Source organism: Sorghum bicolor, chromosome 6, assembly GCF_000003195.3.
Source record: "Sorghum bicolor cultivar BTx623 chromosome 6, Sorghum_bicolor_NCBIv3, whole genome shotgun sequence".
Lineage (NCBI taxonomy): Eukaryota > Viridiplantae > Streptophyta > Magnoliopsida > Poales > Poaceae > Sorghum > Sorghum bicolor.
In genome coordinates this window covers 35,706,668-35,712,789 of record NC_012875.2, presented here as the reverse complement: position 1 = coordinate 35,712,789, position 6,122 = coordinate 35,706,668, and positions in this window count along the sequence as shown.

The following is a 6,122-nucleotide window of genomic DNA, read 5'->3' as shown; positions in this document are numbered from 1 at the left end:
TATATATATTACTTTGTAGCTGGCTACAAAATAACTTATTTTGTAGCCACTTTGAGTTACGATAATTACTGTATTAATTTACAAGATTATAGTAACTCCTTACTAAGTGGTTTACTATAACATTACGGTAAATATCCTCATGTGTGATAGTAATCCAACTATCGTAAATATGTATACATATTATCGTAAATTAGTATATAAAATTATCGTAAATGGAGGTGGCTATAGAATAACATATTTTGTAGCTAGCTACAAAGTATACTCTCCCTATATATATATTCTCTGTAGCTAGCTACAAAATAACTTATTCTGTAGCCACTTTGATTTACGATAATTAGTATGTTAATTTACGAGATTATAGTAACTTTTTACTAGGTGGTTTACTACAACATTACGATAAACATCCCCATGTGTTATAGTAACCCAACTATCGTAAATATGTATACATATTATCGTAAATTAGTATATAAAAATTATCGTAAATAGAGGTGGCTACAGAATAACATATTTTGTAGCTAGTTACAGAGTATACTCTCCCTATATATATATTGAAAAACATATTAAATGAATAAACAAAACTAAAAACCGAACTGAAAAGAGAAAAAGAAAAAACTAGGGTCCATTTAGTCCTAGCTGATATTACTAGCAGGGACAAAGGATGTTGTTGCGTGGCACCGTTGACAGCACTCTTTAGTCCCAGCTGTAATACCAACCGGGACTAAAGGCGGGGCTTTAACCCCAGTGCGTTGCGCCAGGACTAAAGAGGGGGCCTTTAGTTCTAGAAGCGTAGTCCCAGCTCAGAATCCAGGGCTAAAGCCTCTTTCCAGCCGGGACTAAAGGCCGATCGTGTAGCAGTATGATCTGCTACTGTTTGTTTCACTTGTATGCCAGAAGGATCTCAGATGGAGAGGTGTATAGTCATACAACACTTGCGACTATATGGCTTGCATGCTTTTGATTATGTGGCAATAGGCCTGCCTTCTTTTTGTCTAAAGAGAACTAAAATATGTACGAACTAATCTTTTCTTTTCCTTTTGCAACATATGTACTTTCTCACCTGTCAATGGTAATGTCCACTGGCGGAGCAAGACTAAAAAAAAGTGCTAGACTAGATAATGGGTGTTGAATCGATTAAAATAAAAATATATTAAATTTTAATTTTTCAAATTTAGATTATATTTTCTTATAAATTTATAAGCTTTCTATTTATATTCCTTCTTCATATCCGCAACAATGCGCGAAAAATTCTCCTAGTTATAATAGTGACTTGTCATCAAATATGCCTTTTATAATTTATGATGGAGTGTCATCTGCTGACGCTGCACCGTCCCTCCGCAAGGAGTTGTGCGTCCGTTGGCATCTGTGTATGGCGGATCAACCGAAGGAGAAGGGGAAGGGGATGGCTTCGGAGGAAGGGGGCGTAAGCCCTAACTTGGAGGAGCGTTTGGAGAAGTTGAATCTGCAGGGAGAAGAGGAGGATGATCTTGACTTCTCCGGTGAAATTGAAGCGCTAGTGAAGGAGGTGAGATGGTTGACCCTCTTTAGGGTTCATACTTCGAAACCCTTCAGCCATGCAGCATTGTTCAGTGCTTTACGTAATGCGTGGTCTACTGCGAAAGAGGTAACTTTCAAGGTGCTGGCTCCAAATTTGTTCCTGGCTCAACTCCATTGTCTAGGCGATTGGAATCGGGTGATGGATGGAAGCCCATGGCTATTTAGAGAGGCGGCAATTGTGATGGATGAATATGATGGTTTCTCTAATGTCCATGCATATAAGCTGGATAAAATTCTAGTATGGGCAAGAATTCAAGGGGTGCTGGAGGGCTTGATGAAGAAGAGGGAGTTAGCAGAGAAGGTTGCTCGGAAGGTGGGGGATCCCATCACGGTGGTGGTCAATGAAGGAAAACTAAACCCTACCCCATATCTGCGTACTAGGGTTTGGATTGAGGTTCAGAAACCGCCGGTGAGGGTGGTGCCAATTACACTCAAGGAGAGGATGAAATACTTGGTTCAGTATGAAAAGCTACCGACCTTTTGCTTCTTCTATGGATGTATTAGGCATGAGGTCACAGAATGTGGGGATGGAGTGCATAGTAAGGAGAGCTGTCAATGGGGAGATTGGTTACGGGTCCCCTTTTTGTCCTTGATGCCAGGAAGGGAAGATGTACGTGGAGGTAGAGGTGGAGGCCGTGGAAGAGGAAGAGGAAGAGGAGGTGGAAGAGGAGACAGCGTCCAAGATGATTTGGAAGACATGCAAACATCCTTAGGGGATGCAGACCTGGAAAAGACGCTATCTTTGAAGAAGGGAGAAACAAATGATGGCAGTTCTGGAAGTGTGGCTATGGAAGTCATCCGTTCAGAACAATCAACTCATATTGATGCGTCAATCAGCCCTTTGAAGGAACAAGAGAAAAAGCGTCCTAGGAGGAATGGAGGGGAAGAGGAGGATAGGTTGAACAACCCAAGCATTAGATCGGCACTCTCCCTTGAGGAGAGTGACCGGGCACAATGAAAATATTAGCTTGGAACTGCCAGGGCATGGCTAGTGCCCGGGCAGTACGCGCGCTCCTGGATATTCAGAAGTGTGAGAAACCCGATGTGTTTTTTCTGTCTGAAACGCATCTGGGTAAAATAAAGGCAGATAAACTGAAACGAAGGTTGGGGTGTGATCACTTCATTATAGATGAGAGTGATGGAAGGAGTGGGGGTTTGCTGATGTTGTGGAGAAAGGAGCTAAATATTCAGTGCATGGGTGTGTCGAAATATTTTATTGATGTGGAGATTAGAGGAGATGAGGTTTGGAGACTTACAGGCATATACGGTGAGCCGAAGTGGGATCAAAAGCACCTAACATGGGAGGCATTGAGAGCTCTATATGGAGGGGGTGTTGATGCCCTGGCTGGCTATTGGTGATTTTAATGAGATTTTATATCACCATGAGAAGGAAGGAGGGAGAAGTAGAGCTCAAGTCCATCTACAAGCTTTCCAAGATGCTTTGACGGACTGTGAATTGGCTGATATTGGGTTTTCAGGAGATGAGTTCACATGGCAAAGAGGAAGGATCAGAGAAAGGCTTGATCGAGGCACTGCGAATGCAGGTTGGAACACTTTATTTCCTAATGCCCATCTTATTAATGGTGAGATGGTAAAGTCTGATCATCGCCCTCTCATTGTTAATACAGAGGGATGCTCGAGCTTTGTAAAAGGTCCTTGTTTGGTTTTGGTAATTGAGTGACAACTTAGGTGGACTAATAGTGTTTATGTGAGATACACAGGAGATTAGTCCACAGGTGATGATATGATGATGGAGGAGCTCATTGCATATGAGACATGACATGGAGTCATGTGACCAAGGTGGAGAAGATCAAGATGAGGCTTGGCTCGATGGACCGGTTGCAAGAGTGAAGGGCAAGTCGAAGGCTTTGAAGCGAGGGACCGCGTGTGACGGTGAAGCTTGAGCAAGACTTGGCGCCGATGGACCGAGGCAACGGTGAAGAGCAAGTGAGGTCAAGATCGATGAACCAATATGATCACATGATGATATGAAGTGGATCATATCTTTTGGTGATTGGTTGGTGCATGTGTTGCATCAACATTGGAGGAGATGAAATGGAAAGCGCAAGGCAAAGGTATAACCTAGGGCATTTCCATTTCACCGGTCATAGGTGTGTAGAGAAGTTTATGACCGGATTTAGGATAGATGGCCGTACTATCAAGAGGGGCAAACTTGTTTGCATATCGGTCATCTAGTGCCACTTGAGCGATCTAACTTTGCATACGTGTTAGGATCGAGTGGCGTGGCAAGTTGAGAGGCTAACTCCCTTGAAAAATGGATGTGAAAATGCTAACACACGTGCACAAGTGTGGAGACACTTTGGTGTTGGCACATGGAAGCAAGGGTAGAAGTTGAGAAACTTTTCGCGCAGGCTTTCAGGCCGGACGCGTCCGGTATGAGGTCGGACGCGTCCGAGTTGAGGCACCGGACGCGGAAACAGTTTTCTCGTAGAGTTCGGTGTGCTCCGTCCGGTGAGGTCGCTTTCCCGGTGAAACTCTCTGAGTTTGCGTCCGGTGCACACCGGACGCGTCCGGTGTGAACTAGAACGCGTCCGAGTTAGCGTCCGGTGCAAACTCCTCTTGTAGAGCTCTCTGGGTGTGAGTCCGGTGCACACCGGACCGTCCGGTGTGTGCGTCCGGTGTGGCGACCGGTGTTGGTTCAAGTTTTGCGAGGCTCTCTGAGTTTGCGTCCGGTGCATACCGGACACGTCCGATGTGACACCGGACGCGTCCGATATTTCAAAAGCTAGAGTCCGGTGCCCTGTCAGTGTCAGAGGCAACGGCTAGTTTTCTAACGGTCAAGAGCACCGGACGCTGGTCTGGTCAATACCGGACGCGTCCGGTGTGGTCGACTTTTGCGCAGTGAAGGGTAACGGCTAGTTTAGCCCTTGGGGCTATAAATAGAAGTTGTGGCCGGCCTTGGCAAGTGCCGAGCACCTTTGGGACTTAGTGTCCATGCTTGGGGAGTGCTAGTGAAGCCTCCAACTCACATATGCTTGATAGTGATCATCCGATTGTGTGAGTGAGCGATTCTAGTGCGTTGCATTGAGAGATTGCATCGAGTGGCACTAGGTGTTCGTGTTGCAAGCTGGTGGTGCTTGTTACTCTTGGAGGTTGCCACCTCCTAGACGGCTTGGTGGCTTGTGACTCCGTCGAAGCACGCAAGGAGATTGTGCGGTGCTCCGGAGAAGAGATTGTGAGGGGTACGGTGCTCACCCCACGGGGATCGCGAAGAGCAACTCTAGTGGATTGCTTGTGGCTTGGAGGATCCCCATCTTGAGAGTGGATGTGCGGCACCCGCTGAGGGTTTGGCTTTGGAATGCCAATTAGCTCGTGATCCATCAAGTGGGTGTATCGCCACAACGAGGACGTAGCTTGGTGGCAACCAAGTGAACCTCGGTAAAAATCACCGTGCCAACATTGTCTACTCTTCTCGGTGGTTTGCATTCGCTATACATGAGCTTGTATTTACATTCTTTATATACTTGTGCTTGTGTAGTTGTTTTTGTAATTAGTTAAGATTGTGTAGCTTGCTAGTTACCTTCTTGCTTGTGTAGCTAGAAGTAGTTCCCCTTGCGTGGCTAATTCGGTTTGTGTAACCTTGTTAGTCACTTTGCTTAGTTTGTGTAGCTAAGTAAGTTGTGCTCTCTAATTTGGCATTAGTTGCCTTGTTATTGAGCTTGCTAGTGAGCTTAGGCTTTGTGCGCTTTGCCTCACTAGTTTGTGTAGGAGCTCCCCCAGTTTGCAAAGTACTAGTGGCATAGGTTTGTGTGACCTTGCTCCTAGAATTGGTTAGGTGAGCTCTTGATAAGATAGCACCTTGCTTGCTTGTTTAGGATCTTTTCAAGGTGCTATAGAACTTAGATAGAGGGGTGTAGTCTTAGCTAGGCCGATAGATTTAATTCCGCATTTATTTTGGTTAGCCGGCGTGTTATAGTTTTTAGAAAGGACTATTCACCCCCCCTCTAGTCTGCCATCTCGACCCTTCAATTGGTATCAGAGCTAGGTCTCTCATTTGAGGTCTTCACCGACCCGAGAGGATGGCGGCTTATGGGCTAGATGTTGAGTGTCCACACTCTTTTGATGGCACACACTTTGCACAGTGGAGAAATTGGATGCAATGCAATTTTATGTTTATTTCTCCTCAAATGTGGTGGATGGTAGATGTAGGCTTTTCTCATGTGTTGGATGAAGATGATCTAACTCAAGCACAAGAGAAATGCCTAGATCTAGACATCCAAGCTACTAACATCATGTATAGATCTTTGGATGATTGCATATTTGGAGAGATCATTGACATGAAGACCGCCCATGAGATTTGGGTATTTCTCAATGAGAAATATAGGGCAATCTCCGATGATGATGATGATGTGCCAAAGGTGGAGGCACATGAGGATGTTGAGCATGACCACAACACCGTGGTTGTGGAGGATTGCTCCACCTCATGGTCAAGTGATGATGATGATCGGTCTACCACAAGCTCACTTGACAAGATTGATGATGATGCCACAAGTGATACAAATGAAGATAGTACTCCATGCACACTTGATGGTGAAGGTGATGGTTCA